Below are 22,499 nucleotides of genomic sequence, written 5' to 3'. Positions count from 1 at the left end.
CAAAATACTCCAATAACTTGTACAAACTAACTCCTCCCACGTCTATAAAAGCATCTGACGTATCGGGCAGTGTCGTTAAACAGGCTCAATTCTGCGCATGCGCTGATTTTTGGCGGGCGTGCAGAACGGATAATGCTTCCGGGTACGATTCGGGCACTGAGAGGCGGAGAAGCCGGAAAACAGATTTAAACCACTGTTTGAACGGTCACCTCGGTTTGTCAGCACTGTGAGAAACGTGATTACCGAAGAGGCCTGGATGTTAAAACAAGCTTTGGAGCTGCTTTTCTGTCGAACACGAGTGAGGCTGGACGCTGAACACACCTGCGGCACGAAGGTAAGGCTAAAGAACTAGCTAGCAGCGAACGTTAGCATTAGCCGTCTCTTTGAATGATTTCTCATGGTTTTATTTCCAGTTTCAGTTATTATCGCGTGGGTAAAAGTGTGTTTGTGCTTCGGTGACTGAAGCGTCCCTGACGTGAGCTGTGGACCCCCAATGTGGACGGGTGTAAAGACAACGAGCTCCTAATAGTCTGTTTAAATCCCTGTTGTTTGTTTACAATCACTTTATCGACATTTAGCATCTCTTTGTAAGCCGGCGTTTCAACCAGGTCATTTTAACTCAGTTTGTGGCGGTTTATATGGGTTTTGCTTCTGTTTGTGGTGATTTAGTTATTATATTGCGTCTGTACCTGGCTGCTTTACACCTGGATGTCAGCGTTAGCATTAGCGGTGAGCGTTAGCGTTAGCCTTATCTAGCTTTTTCCTTATTTTCATCCTTTTTATATTTGTGGGTAAAAGTGTGTTTCTGTAACTATAGCGTCCCTTATGGAGGCAGGGTAACTGTTTAGTAATCAAAAGTTTGTCTGATCATTATGTCGTTGTGATCTATTTATGTTTTTGCGTCATTCTGAGTCTTTACTTGGCTGTTTTATATCTGTTTATGTTCAGCTGCTTCTTTGTCTCTTTGTGGTCGTTTTTACTGCGTCTCTGTAGTTCTGTGTCCTGATCATTTATCATTTCTTTGAGGTCATTTTTGATGATTAATATCTATTGGGGTGTGGCGATACGCTCAGCTTACAAGACAAGAGATACACGATGCAGGGTTCACGAGAACGGGATGAGATATTACATTATGTGACTGGAAAGAGTCTTTTATTTGACCGAAAGTCAAAATGTGAAGCAATACAGGTCCATGTCTGTTTCTAACTTCTAACTGAAGCTCTGTGTGAGCTTTTAACTGAAGGTAAACACAGTATAATTAACAAAAATAAGTAAAACTGCATTTTTCTTATATATTTTAAGTGCAAATAATAATCAAAGTGCTACTCAACACTGTGCAAACAGCAACAACAACATTTTTTTTCTTCGAGCATGATACAGAGTTAAGGTTAGAGTTATGGTTGCAGCTACACAGCTACAGCCCTGACAAAGGTATGAGGCCTATACTATGAAGCGAACTTGGTGACGTCAGGTGTTTATAGTGGATGGTAGAGATATGTGGACCAATGGATGGTGTGTTTTATGCAACTATTCCATTTTCAGTTTCAGTTATTTTAATTCGTACTCTTTTTCTTACAGTCAAGCGGCAGAATTTTGCATCATTAGTGTTGCATATTATCGATTTGAATAATCCTTTAAACAGGTGGGGGGCGTTATTGTGTTGAGAGACAATATAATGTGACTGGCTGGTGTAACTGCAGACTACATACCAAAACATGCAGTATTAATCTCGTATTACAAATTAAAAACCCAGAGAACATGCGACAAGTCTCTTAAAATTCCCCATAAACGTGCGCTCTTCATCTGAGATACGGTGCAGACTTCTGAGTACAACTGAAAGACACCATAATTTCGTCTGTAATGCTAATTGCAGCTAGATACATCTCAGAAGACAGCTGTCATGTATAATATTATATCGCGAGATCTCGTCCCACAGTCAAGTTTTATTTGTAACTGTCGAGGCTTTAGTGTTTTTTTTTTTATCACTGTCATGTTCACCTACATTGTGTGGGTTTCAGTGGTAAAAAGTTTCCACTACTATTTTGTATTAGTTAGTTAATCAGTGTTTCAAGTGTTGTATTTGTGTTTTCCAGGTCTGCTTGTTCAGCTGCTGCAGCTTGGACTGAAACACGATCATCACCTTACAGACCAACAGGTAAGTGTCTGAAACATTTACCCAGTCTGAAAAATATGTGTTGATGAGCAGTGAATATGATAAGAACTGATTAATCATGTCTGTTAAATTGGAAAAAAGTGCTAAGTGTAATTAGTCAGAGTTCAAGGTGATGTTTTGAGAAGGTTTGTTTTGCTCAATCAACAGTATTTAATATTTATCATATGACAAAGAAACTATTCTCACCTCTCAAGCCTGTGTCTTAAAGCAAATATGTGATATTCTTGGTTTAAAAAAAAATATGTATCAGAATAGTTCTCAGTGTTTTGTCTGTTGACAAATAGACTGTAGCTCTCCTCACCGTCTCACCAAACCAATACAACAGAACCAACAACTGCTAAATTTTCTGTCTTGGATTATTATTGTTATTTGTCAAACACTAGAGGACACCATACAAAACAATATCAATTATACAAATAAAATATTGGAGTGGGTTGTTCATAATTGTGTTAATTTTAAGTGTTGGTCAGGGGGTGATTTTAAAAATATCTTTACACTATATAATGAAAATTTGGTTGTTAGGCACTAAACAAAAACAAGATAAAACGACATTTTAAATACATAAAAATAATGTTTCTATGTGTGACCGTCTGTGGTGGAAGAAGTACAATAAACAACACAAGTTCAAATCCTGCGTTCAAAAATAGACTTAACTGTGTTTATTATTGTTGTGCAGTTCATAGTAACATACATGACTGCTTCGGTGATTAGTTGAGTGATTAGGTTTGTTGTTGATTCTTCAGGAGGTGATGACAGTCAACAGTCAGTCATTTTCTGAAACAGCCTCTAATGTTCTGATCATTCTCCTTTGTATGTTTCTCTTTGATTTCGTCCAGGTGTCACCACTTGGTCCACGACATCGTCCACGATCACTGAGACGTCGTCCATGATCGGAGAGACATTGTTGAGGATGAGGGAGACATCGTCCACGATCAGAGACATTGTCCACGATCGCAGAGACCTTGCCAAAGATGAGAGAGACGTTGTCCGTGATCAGAGACATTGTCCCATGCTTCGTAGAGACCTTGCGATAGAATCGGCGGAGACGGGGGTCACCGATTTGACGGCACTGCCCGCGATCATGGAGACATTTGTCGATGGTCAGAGAGACAGCGTCTATGATCTCAGAGACATCGTCCACGATCACAAAGACTTTGTCCATGATTACAGAGACTTTGTCCATAATCTCAGAGACACTGTCCGCGATCACAGAGACGTAGTCCACGATCACAGAGAGTCTTGGTACAATGAAGAAGTTGTTTGAGACCAGGACAGAGGCCTCCAGGTAATTCACTAACAGCTTTACATCAACTGTCCAACACTGAGCACTGACATTAAACTGTTTAAATTCAGTATTCAGTATATTAAAGTGTAATAATAGAAGTAATCTGCCATAGAAAAATAATGTGTAAGTACACTGTATTAATAGACGTAAACGTAATTAGCAATATCAGAAGTAAGATGTAATAGTCACAGTAATCTGTTACTAGATCGAGTTTACAACAGTAAAAGTAATATGTAATGGTAAAAGTAATGTGTAATATTAAAGCAATGCAGAAGTATTAGTAATCCAAAATAGAGGTTAAAATATCACAGTGCAGTAAGGTGTAAAAATGTTTTGTTAAATTATGTGGTTCAGCTGTACTGCTGAATATTTCTCTGTGTTTTCATGGTTAAACTGTTGATGAGGAATAGGTAGTAGTGTATTGATCGTTCTCCTTTGTATGTTTCTCTTTGATTTCGTCCAGGTGTCACCACTTGGTCCACGACATCGTCCACGATCGCTGAGACGTCGTCCATGATCGGAGAGACATTGTTGAGGATGAGGGAGACATCGTCCACGATCAGAGACATTGTCCACGATCGCAGAGACCTTGCCAAAGATGAGAGAGACGTTGTCCGTGATCAGAGACATTGTCCCATGCTTCGTAGAGACCTTGCGATAGAATCGGCGGAGACGGGGGTCACCGATTTGACGGCACTGCCCGCGATCATGGAGACATTTGTCGATGGTCAGAGAGACAGCGTCTATGATCTCAGAGACATCGTCCACGATCACAAAGACTTTGTCCATGATTACAGAGACTTTGTCCATAATCTCAGAGACACTGTCCGCGATCACAGAGACGTAGTCCACGATCACAGAGAGTCTTGGTACAATGAAGAAGTTGTTTGAGACCAGGACAGAGGCCTCCAGGTAATTCACTAACAGCTTTACATCAACTGTCCAACACTGAGCACTGACATTAAACTGTTTAAATTCAGTATTCAGTATATTAAAGTGTAATAATAGAAGTAATCTGCCATAGAAAAATAATGTGTAAGTACACTGTATTAATAGACGTAAACGTAATTAGCAATATCAGAAGTAAGATGTAATAGTCACAGTAATCTGTTACTAGATCGAGTTTACAACAGTAAAAGTAATATGTAATGGTAAAAGTAATGTGTAATATTAAAGCAATGCAGAAGTATTAGTAATCCAAAATAGAGGTTAAAATATCACAGTGCAGTAAGGTGTAAAAATGTTTTGTTAAATTATGTGGTTCAGCTGTACTGCTGAATATTTCTCTGTGTTTTCATGGTTAAACTGTTGATGAGGAATAGGTAGTAGTGTATTGATCGTTCTCCTTTGTATGTTTCTCTTTGATTTCGTCCAGGTGTCACCACTTGGTCCACGACATCGTCCACGATCGCTGAGACGTCGTCCATGATCGGGGAGACATTGTTGAGGATGAGGGAGACATTGTCCACGATCAGAGACATTGTCCACGATCGCAGAGACCTTGCCAAAGATGAGAGAGACGTTGTCCGTGATCAGAGACATTGTCCCATGCTTCGTAGAGACCTTGCGATAGAATCGGCGGAGACGGGGGTCACCGATTTGACGGCACTGCCCGCGATCATGGAGACATTTGTCGATGGTCAGAGAGACAGCGTCTATGATCTCAGAGACATCGTCCACGATCACAAAGACTTTGTCCATGATTACAGAGACTTTGTCCATAATCTCAGAGACACTGTCCGCGATCACAGAGACGTAGTCCACGATCACAGAGAGTCTTGGTACAATGAAGAAGTTGTTTGAGACCAGGACAGAGGCCTCCAGGTAATTCACTAACAGCTTTACATCAACTGTCCAACACTGAGCACTGACATTAAACTGTTTAAATTCAGTATTCAGTATATTAAAGTGTAATAATAGAAGTAATCTGCCATAGAAAAATAATGTGTAAGTACACTGTATTAATAGACGTAAACGTAATTAGCAATATCAGAAGTAAGATGTAATAGTCACAGTAATCTGTTACTAGATCGAGTTTACAACAGTAAAAGTAATATGTAATGGTAAAAGTAATGTGTAATATTAAAGCAATGCAGAAGTATTAGTAATCCAAAATAGAGGTTAAAATATCACAGTGCAGTAAGGTGTAAAAATGTTTTGTTAAATTATGTGGTTCAGCTGTACTGCTGAATATTTCTCTGTGTTTTCATGGTTAAACTGTTGATGAGGAATAGGTAGTAGTGTATTGATCGTTCTCCTTTGTATGTTTCTCTTTGATTTCGTCCAGGTGTCACCACTTGGTCCACGACATCGTCCACGATCGCTGAGACGTCGTCCATGATCGGAGAGACATTGTTGAGGATGAGGGAGACATTGTCCACGATCAGAGACATTGTCCACGATCGCAGAGACCTTGCCAAAGATGAGAGAGACGTTGTCCGTGATCAGAGACATTGTCCCATGCTTCGTAGAGACCTTGCGATAGAATCGGCGGAGACGGGGGTCACCGATTTGACGGCACTGCCCGCGATCATGGAGACATTTGTCGATGGTCAGAGAGACAGCGTCTATGATCTCAGAGACATCGTCCACGATCACAAAGACTTTGTCCATGATTACAGAGACTTTGTCCATAATCTCAGAGACACTGTCCGCGATCACAGAGACGTAGTCCACGATCACAGAGAGTCTTGGTACAATGAAGAAGTTGTTTGAGACCAGGACAGAGGCCTCCAGGTAATTCACTAACAGCTTTACATCAACTGTCCAACACTGAGCACTGACATTAAACTGTTTAAATTCAGTATTCAGTATATTAAAGTGTAATAATAGAAGTAATCTGCCATAGAAAAATAATGTGTAAGTACACTGTATTAATAGACGTAAACGTAATTAGCAATATCAGAAGTAAGATGTAATAGTCACAGTAATCTGTTACTAGATCGAGTTTACAACAGTAAAAGTAATATGTAATGGTAAAAGTAATGTGTAATATTAAAGCAATGCAGAAGTATTAGTAATCCAAAATAGAGGTTAAAATATCACAGTGCAGTAAGGTGTAAAAATGTTTTGTTAAATTATGTGGTTCAGCTGTACTGCTGAATATTTCTCTGTGTTTTCATGGTTAAACTGTTGATGAGGAATAGGTAGTAGTGTATTGATCGTTCTCCTTTGTATGTTTCTCTTTGATTTCGTCCAGGTGTCACCACTTGGTCCACGACATCGTCCACGATCGCTGAGACGTCGTCCATGATCGGAGAGACATTGTTGAGGATGAGGGAGACATCGTCCACGATCAGAGACATTGTCCACGATCGCAGAGACCTTGCCAAAGATGAGAGAGACGTTGTCCGTGATCAGAGACATTGTCCCATGCTTCGTAGAGACCTTGCGATAGAATCGGCGGAGACGGGGGTCACCGATTTGACGGCACTGCCCGCGATCATGGAGACATTTGTCGATGGTCAGAGAGACAGCGTCTATGATCTCAGAGACATCGTCCACGATCACAAAGACTTTGTCCATGATTACAGAGACTTTGTCCATAATCTCAGAGACACTGTCCGCGATCACAGAGACGTAGTCCACGATCACAGAGAGTCTTGGTACAATGAAGAAGTTGTTTGAGACCAGGACAGAGGCCTCCAGGTAATTCACTAACAGCTTTACATCAACTGTCCAACACTGAGCACTGACATTAAACTGTTTAAATTCAGTATTCAGTATATTAAAGTGTAATAATAGAAGTAATCTGCCATAGAAAAATAATGTGTAAGTACACTGTATTAATAGACGTAAACGTAATTAGCAATATCAGAAGTAAGATGTAATAGTCACAGTAATCTGTTACTAGATCGAGTTTACAACAGTAAAAGTAATATGTAATGGTAAAAGTAATGTGTAATATTAAAGCAATGCAGAAGTATTAGTAATCCAAAATAGAGGTTAAAATATCACAGTGCAGTAAGGTGTAAAAATGTTTTGTTAAATTATGTGGTTCAGCTGTACTGCTGAATATTTCTCTGTGTTTTCATGGTTAAACTGTTGATGAGGAATAGGTAGTAGTGTATTGATCGTTCTCCTTTGTATGTTTCTCTTTGATTTCGTCCAGGTGTCACCACTTGGTCCACGACATCGTCCACGATCGCTGAGACGTCGTCCATGATCGGAGAGACATTGTTGAGGATGAGGGAGACATCGTCCACGATCAGAGACATTGTCCACGATCGCAGAGACCTTGCCAAAGATGAGAGAGACGTTGTCCGTGATCAGAGACATTGTCCCATGCTTCGTAGAGACCTTGCGATAGAATCGGCGGAGACGGGGGTCACCGATTTGACGGCACTGCCCGCGATCATGGAGACATTTGTCGATGGTCAGAGAGACAGCGTCTATGATCTCAGAGACATCGTCCACGATCACAAAGACTTTGTCCATGATTACAGAGACTTTGTCCATAATCTCAGAGACACTGTCCGCGATCACAGAGACGTAGTCCACGATCACAGAGAGTCTTGGTACAATGAAGAAGTTGTTTGAGACCAGGACAGAGGCCTCCAGGTAATTCACTAACAGCTTTACATCAACTGTCCAACACTGAGCACTGACATTAAACTGTTTAAATTCAGTATTCAGTATATTAAAGTGTAATAATAGAAGTAATCTGCCATAGAAAAATAATGTGTAAGTACACTGTATTAATAGACGTAAACGTAATTAGCAATATCAGAAGTAAGATGTAATAGTCACAGTAATCTGTTACTAGATCGAGTTTACAACAGTAAAAGTAATATGTAATGGTAAAAGTAATGTGTAATATTAAAGCAATGCAGAAGTATTAGTAATCCAAAATAGAGGTTAAAATATCACAGTGCAGTAAGGTGTAAAAATGTTTTGTTAAATTATGTGGTTCAGCTGTACTGCTGAATATTTCTCTGTGTTTTCATGGTTAAACTGTTGATGAGGAATAGGTAGTAGTGTATTGATCGTTCTCCTTTGTATGTTTCTCTTTGATTTCGTCCAGGTGTCACCACTTGGTCCACGACATCGTCCACGATCGCTGAGACGTCGTCCATGATCGGAGAGACATTGTTGAGGATGAGGGAGACATCGTCCACGATCAGAGACATTGTCCACGATCGCAGAGACCTTGCCAAAGATGAGAGAGACGTTGTCCGTGATCAGAGACATTGTCCCATGCTTCGTAGAGACCTTGCGATAGAATCGGCGGAGACGGGGGTCACCGATTTGACGGCACTGCCCGCGATCATGGAGACATTTGTCGATGGTCAGAGAGACAGCGTCTATGATCTCAGAGACATCGTCCACGATCACAAAGACTTTGTCCATGATTACAGAGACTTTGTCCATAATCTCAGAGACACTGTCCGCGATCACAGAGACGTAGTCCACGATCACAGAGAGTCTTGGTACAATGAAGAAGTTGTTTGAGACCAGGACAGAGGCCTCCAGGTAATTCACTAACAGCTTTACATCAACTGTCCAACACTGAGCACTGACATTAAACTGTTTAAATTCAGTATTCAGTATATTAAAGTGTAGTAATAGAAGTAATCTGCCATAGAAAAATAATGTGTAAGTACACTGTATTAATAGACGTAAACGTAATTAGCAATATCAGAAGTAAGATGTAATAGTCACAGTAATCTGTTACTAGATCGAGTTTACAACAGTAAAAGTAATATGTAATGGTAAAAGTAATGTGTAATATTAAAGCAATGCAGAAGTATTAGTAATCCAAAATAGAGGTTAAAATATCACAGTGCAGTAAGGTGTAAAAATGTTTTGTTAAATTATGTGGTTCAGATGTACTGCTGAATATTTCTCTGTGTTTTCATGGTTAAACTGTTGATGAGGAATAGGTAGTAGTGTATTGATCGTTCTCCTTTGTATGTTTCTCTTTGATTTCGTCCAGGTGTCACCACTTGGTCCACGACATCGTCCACGATCGCTGAGACGTCGTCCATGATCGGAGAGACATTGTTGAGGATGAGGGAGACATCGTCCACGATCAGAGACATTGTCCACGATCGCAGAGACCTTGCCAAAGATGAGAGAGACGTTGTCCGTGATCAGAGACATTGTCCCATGCTTCGTAGAGACCTTGCGATAGAATCGGCGGAGACGGGGGTCACCGATTTGACGGCACTGCCCGCGATCATGGAGACATTTGTCGATGGTCAGAGAGACAGCGTCTATGATCTCAGAGACATCGTCCACGATCACAAAGACTTTGTCCATGATTACAGAGACTTTGTCCATAATCTCAGAGACACTGTCCGCGATCACAGAGACGTAGTCCACGATCACAGAGAGTCTTGGTACAATGAAGAAGTTGTTTGAGACCAGGACAGAGGCCTCCAGGTAATTCACTAACAGCTTTACATCAACTGTCCAACACTGAGCACTGACATTAAACTGTTTAAATTCAGTATTCAGTATATTAAAGTGTAATAATAGAAGTAATCTGCCATAGAAAAATAATGTGTAAGTACACTGTATTAATAGACGTAAACGTAATTAGCAATATCAGAAGTAAGATGTAATAGTCACAGTAATCTGTTACTAGATCGAGTTTACAACAGTAAAAGTAATATGTAATGGTAAAAGTAATGTGTAATATTAAAGCAATGCAGAAGTATTAGTAATCCAAAATAGAGGTTAAAATATCACAGTGCAGTAAGGTGTAAAAATGTTTTGTTAAATTATGTGGTTCAGCTGTACTGCTGAATATTTCTCTGTGTTTTCATGGTTAAACTGTTGATGAGGAATAGGTAGTAGTGTATTGATCGTTCTCCTTTGTATGTTTCTCTTTGATTTCGTCCAGGTGTCACCACTTGGTCCACGACATCGTCCACGATCGCTGAGACGTCGTCCATGATCGGAGAGACATTGTTGAGGATGAGGGAGACATCGTCCACGATCAGAGACATTGTCCACGATCGCAGAGACCTTGCCAAAGATGAGAGAGACGTTGTCCGTGATCAGAGACATTGTCCCATGCTTCGTAGAGACCTTGCGATAGAATCGGCGGAGACGGGGGTCACCGATTTGACGGCACTGCCCGCGATCATGGAGACATTTGTCGATGGTCAGAGAGACAGCGTCTATGATCTCAGAGACATCGTCCACGATCACAAAGACTTTGTCCATGATTACAGAGACTTTGTCCATAATCTCAGAGACACTGTCCGCGATCACAGAGACGTAGTCCACGATCACAGAGAGTCTTGGTACAATGAAGAAGTTGTTTGAGACCAGGACAGAGGCCTCCAGGTAATTCACTAACAGCTTTACATCAACTGTCCAACACTGAGCACTGACATTAAACTGTTTAAATTCAGTATTCAGTATATTAAAGTGTAATAATAGAAGTAATCTGCCATAGAAAAATAATGTGTAAGTACACTGTATTAATAGACGTAAACGTAATTAGCAATATCAGAAGTAAGATGTAATAGTCACAGTAATCTGTTACTAGATCGAGTTTACAACAGTAAAAGTAATATGTAATGGTAAAAGTAATGTGTAATATTAAAGCAATGCAGAAGTATTAGTAATCCAAAATAGAGGTTAAAATATCACAGTGCAGTAAGGTGTAAAAATGTTTTGTTAAATTATGTGGTTCAGCTGTACTGCTGAATATTTCTCTGTGTTTTCATGGTTAAACTGTTGATGAGGAATAGGTAGTAGTGTATTGATCGTTCTCCTTTGTATGTTTCTCTTTGATTTCGTCCAGGTGTCACCACTTGGTCCACGACATCGTCCACGATCGCTGAGACGTCGTCCATGATCGGAGAGACATTGTTGAGGATGAGGGAGACATCGTCCACGATCAGAGACATTGTCCACGATCGCAGAGACCTTGCCAAAGATGAGAGAGACGTTGTCCGTGATCAGAGACATTGTCCCATGCTTCGTAGAGACCTTGCGATAGAATCGGCGGAGACGGGGGTCACCGATTTGACGGCACTGCCCGCGATCATGGAGACATTTGTCGATGGTCAGAGAGACAGCGTCTATGATCTCAGAGACATCGTCCACGATCACAAAGACTTTGTCCATGATTACAGAGACTTTGTCCATAATCTCAGAGACACTGTCCGCGATCACAGAGACGTAGTCCACGATCACAGAGAGTCTTGGTACAATGAAGAAGTTGTTTGAGACCAGGACAGAGGCCTCCAGGTAATTCACTAACAGCTTTACATCAACTGTCCAACACTGAGCACTGACATTAAACTGTTTAAATTCAGTATTCAGTATATTAAAGTGTAATAATAGAAGTAATCTGCCATAGAAAAATAATGTGTAAGTACACTGTATTAATAGACGTAAACGTAATTAGCAATATCAGAAGTAAGATGTAATAGTCACAGTAATCTGTTACTAGATCGAGTTTACAACAGTAAAAGTAATATGTAATGGTAAAAGTAATGTGTAATATTAAAGCAATGCAGAAGTATTAGTAATCCAAAATAGAGGTTAAAATATCACAGTGCAGTAAGGTGTAAAAATGTTTTGTTAAATTATGTGGTTCAGCTGTACTGCTGAATATTTCTCTGTGTTTTCATGGTTAAACTGTTGATGAGGAATAGGTAGTAGTGTATTGATCGTTCTCCTTTGTATGTTTCTCTTTGATTTCGTCCAGGTGTCACCACTTGGTCCACGACATCGTCCACGATCGCTGAGACGTCGTCCATGATCGGAGAGACATTGTTGAGGATGAGGGAGACATCGTCCACGATCAGAGACATTGTCCACGATCGCAGAGACCTTGCCAAAGATGAGAGAGACGTTGTCCGTGATCAGAGACATTGTCCCATGCTTCGTAGAGACCTTGCGATAGAATCGGCGGAGACGGGGGTCACCGATTTGACGGCACTGCCCGCGATCATGGAGACATTTGTCGATGGTCAGAGAGACAGCGTCTATGATCTCAGAGACATCGTCCACGATCACAAAGACTTTGTCCATGATTACAGAGACTTTGTCCATAATCTCAGAGACACTGTCCGCGATCACAGAGACGTAGTCCACGATCACAGAGAGTCTTGGTACAATGAAGAAGTTGTTTGAGACCAGGACAGAGGCCTCCAGGTAATTCACTAACAGCTTTACATCAACTGTCCAACACTGAGCACTGACATTAAACTGTTTAAATTCAGTATTCAGTATATTAAAGTGTAATAATAGAAGTAATCTGCCATAGAAAAATAATGTGTAAGTACACTGTATTAATAGACGTAAACGTAATTAGCAATATCAGAAGTAAGATGTAATAGTCACAGTAATCTGTTACTAGATCGAGTTTACAACAGTAAAAGTAATATGTAATGGTAAAAGTAATGTGTAATATTAAAGCAATGCAGAAGTATTAGTAATCCAAAATAGAGGTTAAAATATCACAGTGCAGTAAGGTGTAAAAATGTTTTGTTAAATTATGTGGTTCAGCTGTACTGCTGAATATTTCTCTGTGTTTTCATGGTTAAACTGTTGATGAGGAATAGGTAGTAGTGTATTGATCGTTCTCCTTTGTATGTTTCTCTTTGATTTCGTCCAGGTGTCACCACTTGGTCCACGACATCGTCCACGATCGCTGAGACGTCGTCCATGATCGGAGAGACATTGTTGAGGATGAGGGAGACATCGTCCACGATCAGAGACATTGTCCACGATCGCAGAGACCTTGCCAAAGATGAGAGAGACGTTGTCCGTGATCAGAGACATTGTCCCATGCTTCGTAGAGACCTTGCGATAGAATCGGCGGAGACGGGGGTCACCGATTTGACGGCACTGCCCGCGATCATGGAGACATTTGTCGATGGTCAGAGAGACAGCGTCTATGATCTCAGAGACATCGTCCACGATCACAAAGACTTTGTCCATGATTACAGAGACTTTGTCCATAATCTCAGAGACACTGTCCGCGATCACAGAGACGTAGTCCACGATCACAGAGAGTCTTGGTACAATGAAGAAGTTGTTTGAGACCAGGACAGAGGCCTCCAGGTAATTCACTAACAGCTTTACATCAACTGTCCAACACTGAGCACTGACATTAAACTGTTTAAATTCAGTATTCAGTATATTAAAGTGTAGTAATAGAAGTAATCTGCCATAGAAAAATAATGTGTAAGTACACTGTATTAATAGACGTAAACGTAATTAGCAATATCAGAAGTAAGATGTAATAGTCACAGTAATCTGTTACTAGATCGAGTTTACAACAGTAAAAGTAATATGTAATGGTAAAAGTAATGTGTAATATTAAAGCAATGCAGAAGTATTAGTAATCCAAAATAGAGGTTAAAATATCACAGTGCAGTAAGGTGTAAAAATGTTTTGTTAAATTATGTGGTTCAGATGTACTGCTGAATATTTCTCTGTGTTTTCATGGTTAAACTGTTGATGAGGAATAGGTAGTAGTGTATTGATCGTTCTCCTTTGTATGTTTCTCTTTGATTTCGTCCAGGTGTCACCACTTGGTCCACGACATCGTCCACGATCGCTGAGACGTCGTCCATGATCGGAGAGACATTGTTGAGGATGAGGGAGACATTGTCCACGATCAGAGACATTGTCCACGATCGCAGAGACCTTGCCAAAGATGAGAGAGACGTTGTCCGTGATCAGAGACATTGTCCCATGCTTCGTAGAGACCTTGCGATAGAATCGGCGGAGACGGGGGTCACCGATTTGACGGCACTGCCCGCGATCATGGAGACATTTGTCGATGGTCAGAGAGACAGCGTCTATGATCTCAGAGACATCGTCCACGATCACAAAGACTTTGTCCATGATTACAGAGACTTTGTCCATAATCTCAGAGACACTGTCCGCGATCACAGAGACGTAGTCCACGATCACAGAGAGTCTTGGTACAATGAAGAAGTTGTTTGAGACCAGGACAGAGGCCTCCAGGTAATTCACTAACAGCTTTACATCAACTGTCCAACACTGAGCACTGACATTAAACTGTTTAAATTCAGTATTCAGTATATTAAAGTGTAATAATAGAAGTAATCTGCCATAGAAAAATAATGTGTAAGTACACTGTATTAATAGACGTAAACGTAATTAGCAATATCAGAAGTAAGATGTAATAGTCACAGTAATCTGTTACTAGATCGAGTTTACAACAGTAAAAGTAATATGTAATGGTAAAAGTAATGTGTAATATTAAAGCAATGCAGAAGTATTAGTAATCCAAAATAGAGGTTAAAATATCACAGTGCAGTAAGGTGTAAAAATGTTTTGTTAAATTATGTGGTTCAGCTGTACTGCTGAATATTTCTCTGTGTTTTCATGGTTAAACTGTTGATGAGGAATAGGTAGTAGTGTATTGATCATTCTCCTTTGTATGTTTCTCTTTGATTTCGTCCAGGTGTCACCACTTGGTCCACGACATCGTCCACGATCGCTGAGACGTCGTCCATGATCGGAGAGACATTGTTGAGGATGAGGGAGACATCGTCCACGATCAGAGACATTGTCCACGATCGCAGAGACCTTGCCAAAGATGAGAGAGACGTTGTCCGTGATCAGAGACATTGTCCCATGCTTCGTAGAGACCTTGCGATAGAATCGGCGGAGACGGGGGTCACCGATTTGACGGCACTGCCCGCGATCATGGAGACATTTGTCGATGGTCAGAGAGACAGCGTCTATGATCTCAGAGACATCGTCCACGATCACAAAGACTTTGTCCATGATTACAGAGACTTTGTCCATAATCTCAGAGACACTGTCCGCGATCACAGAGACGTAGTCCACGATCACAGAGAGTCTTGGTACAATGAAGAAGTTGTTTGAGACCAGGACAGAGGCCTCCAGGTAATTCACTAACAGCTTTACATCAACTGTCCAACACTGAGCACTGACATTAAACTGTTTAAATTCAGTATTCAGTATATTAAAGTGTAATAATAGAAGTAATCTGCCATAGAAAAATAATGTGTAAGTACACTGTATTAATAGACGTAAACGTAATTAGCAATATCAGAAGTAAGATGTAATAGTCACAGTAATCTGTTACTAGATCGAGTTTACAACAGTAAAAGTAATATGTAATGGTAAAAGTAATGTGTAATATTAAAGCAATGCAGAAGTATTAGTAATCCAAAATAGAGGTTAAAATATCACAGTGCAGTAAGGTGTAAAAATGTTTTGTTAAATTATGTGGTTCAGCTGTACTGCTGAATATTTCTCTGTGTTTTCATGGTTAAACTGTTGATGAGGAATAGGTAGTAGTGTATTGATCGTTCTCCTTTGTATGTTTCTCTTTGATTTCGTCCAGGTGTCACCACTTGGTCCACGACATCGTCCACGATCGCTGAGACGTCGTCCATGATCGGGGAGACATTGTTGAGGATGAGGGAGACATTGTCCACGATCAGAGACATTGTCCACGATCGCAGAGACCTTGCCAAAGATGAGAGAGACGTTGTCCGTGATCAGAGACATTGTCCCATGCTTCGTAGAGACCTTGCGATAGAATCGGCGGAGACGGGGGTCACCGATTTGACGGCACTGCCCGCGATCATGGAGACATTTGTCGATGGTCAGAGAGACAGCGTCTATGATCTCAGAGACATCGTCCACGATCACAAAGACTTTGTCCATGATTACAGAGACTTTGTCCATAATCTCAGAGACACTGTCCGCGATCACAGAGACGTAGTCCACGATCACAGAGAGTCTTGGTACAATGAAGAAGTTGTTTGAGACCAGGACAGAGGCCTCCAGGTAATTCACTAACAGCTTTACATCAACTGTCCAACACTGAGCACTGACATTAAACTGTTTATATTCAGTATTCAGTATATTAAAGTGTAATAATAGAAGTAATCTGCCATAGAAAAATAATGTGTAAGTACACTGTATTAATAGACGTAAACGTAATTAGCAATATCAGAAGTAAGATGTAATAGTCACAGTAATCTGTTACTAGATCGAGTTTACAACAGTAAAAGTAATATGTAATGGTAAAAGTAATGTGTAATATTAAAGCAATGCAGAAGTATTAGTAATCCAAAATAGAGGTTAAAATATCACAGTGCAGTAAGGTGTAAAAATGTTTTGTTAAATTATGTGGTTCAGCTGTACTGCTGAATATTTCTCTGTGTTTTCATGGTTAAACTGTTGATGAGGAATAGGTAGTAGTGTATTGATCGTTCTCCTTTGTATGTTTCTCTTTGATTTCGTCCAGGTGTCACCACTTGGTCCACGACATCGTCCACGATCGCTGAGACGTCGTCCATGATCGGAGAGACATTGTTGAGGATGAGGGAGACATCGTCCACGATCAGAGACATTGTCCACGATCGCAGAGACCTTGCCAAAGATGAGAGAGACGTTGTCCGTGATCAGAGACATTGTCCCATGCTTCGTAGAGACCTTGCGATAGAATCGGCGGAGACGGGGGTCACCGATTTGACGGCACTGCCCGCGATCATGGAGACATTTGTCGATGGTCAGAGAGACAGCGTCTATGATCTCAGAGACATCGTCCACGATCACAAAGACTTTGTCCATGATTACAGAGACTTTGTCCATAATCTCAGAGACACTGTCCGCGATCACAGAGACGTAGTCCACGATCACAGAGAGTCTTGGTACAATGAAGAAGTTGTTTGAGACCAGGACAGAGGCCTCCAGGTAATTCACTAACAGCTTTACATCAACTGTCCAACACTGAGCACTGACATTAAACTGTTTAAATTCAGTATTCAGTATATTAAAGTGTAATAATAGAAGTAATCTGCCATAGAAAAATAATGTGTAAGTACACTGTATTAATAGACGTAAACGTAATTAGCAATATCAGAAGTAAGATGTAATAGTCACAGTAATCTGTTACTAGATCGAGTTTACAACAGTAAAAGTAATATGTAATGGTAAAAGTAATGTGTAATATTAAAGCAATGCAGAAGTATTAGTAATCCAAAATAGAGGTTAAAATATCACAGTGCAGTAAGGTGTAAAAATGTTTTGTTAAATTATGTGGTTCAGCTGTACTGCTGAATATTTCTCTGTGTTTTCATGGTTAAACTGTTGATGAGGAATAGGTAGTAGTGTATTGATCGTTCTCCTTTGTATGTTTCTCTTTGATTTCGTCCAGGTGTCACCACTTGGTCCACGACATCGTCCACGATCGCTAAGACGTCGTCCATGATCGGAGAGACATTGTTGAGGATGAGGGAGACATTGTCCACGATCAGAGACATTGTCCACGATCGCAGAGACCTTGCCAAAGATGAGAGAGACGTTGTCCGTGATCAGAGACATTGTCCCATGCTTCGTAGAGACCTTGCGATAGAATCGGCGGAGACGGGGGTCACCGATTTGACGGCACTGCCCGCGATCATGGAGACATTTGTCGATGGTCAGAGAGACAGCGTCTATGATCTCAGAGACATCGTCCACGATCACAAAGACTTTGTCCATGATTACAGAGACTTTGTCCATAATCTCAGAGACACTGTCCGCGATCACAGAGACGTAGTCCACGATCACAGAGAGTCTTGGTACAATGAAGAAGTTGTTTGAGACCAGGACAGAGGCCTCCAGGTAATTCACTAACAGCTTTACATCAACTGTCCAACACTGAGCACTGACATTAAACTGTTTAAATTCAGTATTCAGTATATTAAAGTGTAATAATAGAAGTAATCTGCCATAGAAAAATAATGTGTAAGTACACTGTATTAATAGACGTAAACGTAATTAGCAATATCAGAAGTAAGATGTAATAGTCACAGTAATCTGTTACTAGATCGAGTTTACAACAGTAAAAGTAATATGTAATGGTAAAAGTAATGTGTAATATTAAAGCAATGCAGAAGTATTAGTAATCCAAAATAGAGGTTAAAATATCACAGTGCAGTAAGGTGTAAAAATGTTTTGTTAAATTATGTGGTTCAGCTGTACTGCTGAATATTTCTCTGTGTTTTCATGGTTAAACTGTTGATGAGGAATAGGTAGTAGTGTATTGATCGTTCTCCTTTGTATGTTTCTCTTTGATTTCGTCCAGGTGTCACCACTTGGTCCACGACATCGTCCACGATCGCTGAGACGTCGTCCATGATCGGAGAGACATTGTTGAGGATGAGGGAGACATCGTCCACGATCAGAGACATTGTCCACGATCGCAGAGACCTTGCCAAAGATGAGAGAGACGTTGTCCGTGATCAGAGACATTGTCCCATGCTTCGTAGAGACCTTGCGATAGAATCGGCGGAGACGGGGGTCACCGATTTGACGGCACTGCCCGCGATCATGGAGACATTTGTCGATGGTCAGAGAGACAGCGTCTATGATCTCAGAGACATCGTCCACGATCACAAAGACTTTGTCCATGATTACAGAGACTTTGTCCATAATCTCAGAGACACTGTCCGCGATCACAGAGACGTAGTCCACGATCACAGAGAGTCTTGGTACAATGAAGAAGTTGTTTGAGACCAGGACAGAGGCCTCCAGGTAATTCACTAACAGCTTTACATCAACTGTCCAACACTGAGCACTGACATTAAATTGTTTACGTTCAGTATTTGATCTTCAGTCTGAATAGTTCATAATTTGTCAGAAAATAGACTAAACCATCAATGAAGTTTATTTAGATAATTTATGTATGAACAGTTCAGAGATAAGGAGGATTTTTAAGGATAAAAGTTATGCCTTATTTTTCATTAATGTTGTTTTTGGAAAAACCTGGTGTTAAACTAATGTTCCGTGTGTTTTTAGCTGAATTCACAGAACGGAATTCACTAAAGGTGAAGTTAAGAAAACATTTTTGTTTCTGTGAAAAAAAAAAAAAAAAACAGATCCATGAAACCTTTTATCAACAATTTATTCACTTATTAAAATATAAAAAAATATAATTCAAGTCTAATAATCAAACTAAACTGTAGTACAAAGTAGTTTGCAGTAATCAATGTAGTTTGCATCAGTAAAAGCTATCTGTAAATTTATACTAGTAAGTTGTGATATGTATTGTAAGTTATCTAATATCAGAGGTTTTATTAAAAGTATTCTGTAATATAAAAGTTATGCAGAAGTAATAGTAATCTGAAATAAAGATGAAAATGTGACAGTATAGTAAGGCATCAAAAATATAACCAAAAAGATGACTTGGTAAAGAATCAAAATTTAAAAAATAGACATAAATAAGACACATGAATGTAGAAAAAAAATGTCAAAGGTGTCAAAATGGAGTCAAAAAATGTCATAGTATGAAAATGCAACAAAAACTGTCATACTACAGTAAGTTAACAAAAACCGTTAATAGTATAGAGAGGCATAAAAATTAGCCAAAAATTGTCATAGTATACTACGGTATCAAAAATGTTAAAGAATAGTAAGGTGTCAAAAACCATCATAAAATGTCATAGTATAGTAAGGGGTCAAAAACCATCCAAAAAATGTCATAGTATAGTAAGGCGTCAAAAAACATTTAAAAAAAATCATAGTATAGTCAGAGGTCAAAAATGGTCAGAAAATGTCATAGTATAATAAGGCATCAAAAGATGTCATAGGCTGTGTTCGAAACCGCAAACTAACGTACTGCCTACTACATAGTCAAACTGTATATACTGTATACTGCTTACTAAATGGGCGTTTAAGTAGGTGGCCGTTCACACTGAAGCATACTACCAGTATCTCAGAATGCAATGCAATGACAACTGGCGGCAATTTAAAGCAAAGATTTTTCACGTTTATTGATCGTTTTTCTAGGCGACAATATTGCCATATAGATTTGTAATTTGTATTCAGTTTGTGTTATAAGCAGCTGTTTATAAATCTGCTCCGAAGTTTTCGGAGATCTGGGGAGAGCTGCTGGCCGGCCTGCTATGTTTTCCGGCGTTATCCTGGGTCCGAGGCTTCAGTTATGCCTCCTTCCAGCCACCTGCTGTCACTCATAGCAGGGAGACAATGGAGGCGATGGGCTCCTCGTCAGATGTACATCAATTCTGGATTTCCCTCAGAAGTATTAACACACAATCAAGTTTCAATCAGATTGCTAGCTTCCAGTGAATTAATGTGATGTGAACTGCTAAGATTTGGGGAAAGTAAGAACAAAAGAAAAAGGTCTCTTTCATTAAAATCAGTTATTATTATTACTATTAATATTATGATTCTTATATATTGCTTATAGGAAGGTCCGTCATCGTACGCAGTCTGACAGAACGCAATGCATTGTGGGGCGGTTGAGTATGTCGAGTAAGCTCATGGTGCATACTCTGAAATTCTTGCCAGTTTAGTATACATCCGGGCATTTCTCGCGTACATAAAATTTGCATACTATGCAGTGTGAACACACTACATACTAACTTTGACGTCAGACTTAGTATGAATAGTACGTTAGTATGCGGTTTCGAACACAGCCATAGAATACTAAGGGGTCAAAAACCATCAAAAAGATAATAAAATGTCATAGTATAATAAGGCGTCAAAAAGTGTCATAGTATAGTAAGAGACCAAAAATGGTCGGTATGATTTCAAAAGCAGTCAAAAAATGTCATTATAGTAAGGGGTCAAAAATGGTCAGAAAGTGTCATAGTATAGTAAGGCGACAAACACCGTCCAAAAACATCATAGTATACTATGAGGTCAAAAATAGTCAAAAAATTTCACAGTATAGTATGACGTCAAAAAATGTCATAATATATTATGGCGTCAAAAATGGTCAGAAAATGTCAGTATAGTAAGGCATGAAAAACGGTCCAAAAATGTCATGGTATAGTAAGGCATCAAACACCGTCAAAAAAGGTCACAAAATGTAATTGTATAGTATGAGGTCAAAAGCAGTCAAAAAATGTCATAGTATGGCGTCAAAAAATAGCTAAAAATGTAATAGTAAAGAATGCTGTCAAACACCGTCAATAAATGTCATAGTATATTAAGGCATCAAAAATGGTCATAAAATGTCATAGTATATTAAGGCGTCAAACACGGTCAAAAAACGTCATATACTATGACGTCAAAAATGGTCAAAAAATTTCACAAAATGTCATTGTATAGTATGACGTCAAAAGGAGTCAAAAAATGTCAGTATAATAAGGCTTCAAAAACTCACAAATGGTTAAATGTCGTAGCGTACTGTGTGGTTATTGTCAATAAGAATAACAAAAGTTGTACTAATGTTGGCATTTGAGACATTTAATTACATTTGTAATAGTTTCCAGACTTAAAGCTTTGGACAGTTTCTGTGAGTAACATGTTCTGTCTCTGCAGGAGGAGGAAAAGACCGCATCACCTGAAGAGGACAACATAATGTTCTTAAGGATGTTTAGAGATGTATACGGTTTTAATAGATATGTCCCCATATGTGCTCACGATTATATTCAGTGTGAGAGAACAAAATGTGTGTCCTCGACTGGTCAAACATCTGTCATTGTCTTTGCTGTGGCTTGTTAAATGTTGTCCATAACAGAATCAATAAAGTTTTGTCACTTAACTTTCAAAATGAATTTCTGTATTTTCAAATTAATAATAAAGTAATGACTTTGTAATGCAGAAATGCCAACAGCTAAGAGTCGTAACCCTAACCCTATCCTCTGGCTACAATTGGCTAAAATCAGTAACCCTAAACTTTGGCTACTAGCGGATAAAAGCTGTGACATTAACCCTAACCCTAACCTGTGGCAAAGAGTCGTAACCCTAACCCTATCTTCTGGTTACGAGCAGGTAAAAGCCATGACAGGAACCCTAACCCTAACCTGCGGCTAAGAGCTGTAACCCTAACCCTATCCTCTGGTTACAAGTGGATAAAAGCCACAAAATTAACCCTAACCCTATTTTCTGGCTACCAGCAGGTAAAAGCTGTGACATGAACCCTAACCCTAACCTGCGGCTGAGAGCTGTTACCCTAATCTTATCTTCTGCCTACAATTGGCTAAAATCAGTAACCCTAACCCTAACCTTTGGCTACTAGCGGATAAAAGCCGTGACATTAACCCTAACCTCCGGCTAAGAGTCATAACCCTAACCCTATCCTCTGGCTACAAGTGGATAAAA

The 22,499-nt window shown here is 39.7% G+C and overlaps 1 long non-coding RNA gene across 15 annotated transcripts; it reads left to right on the top strand.

Moving 5' to 3' along the window:
* Positions 1–129: 129 nt before the first annotated feature.
* LOC127142601 (uncharacterized) lies at positions 130–21,932 on the top strand. Of its 15 annotated transcripts, none has more exons than XR_007813483.1 (4): positions 130–334; positions 2,094–2,155; positions 18,514–18,962; positions 21,717–21,932. It is a non-coding gene; the product is annotated as an uncharacterized LOC127142601 (long non-coding RNA). The 15 variants fall into 15 exon arrangements; XR_007813493.1 differs by lacking the exon at positions 18,514–18,962 and adding an exon at positions 16,690–17,138; XR_007813492.1 differs by lacking the exon at positions 18,514–18,962 and adding an exon at positions 14,866–15,314.
* Positions 21,933–22,499: the final 567 nt, after the last annotated feature.

Source organism: Lates calcarifer, linkage group LG6 (genome assembly GCF_001640805.2).
Source record: "Lates calcarifer isolate ASB-BC8 linkage group LG6, TLL_Latcal_v3, whole genome shotgun sequence".
Taxonomy (NCBI): Eukaryota; Metazoa; Chordata; class Actinopteri; family Centropomidae; genus Lates; species Lates calcarifer.
Note: the sequence above shows the minus strand (reverse complement) of the source record. Positions and strands in the feature narration are given on the sequence as shown.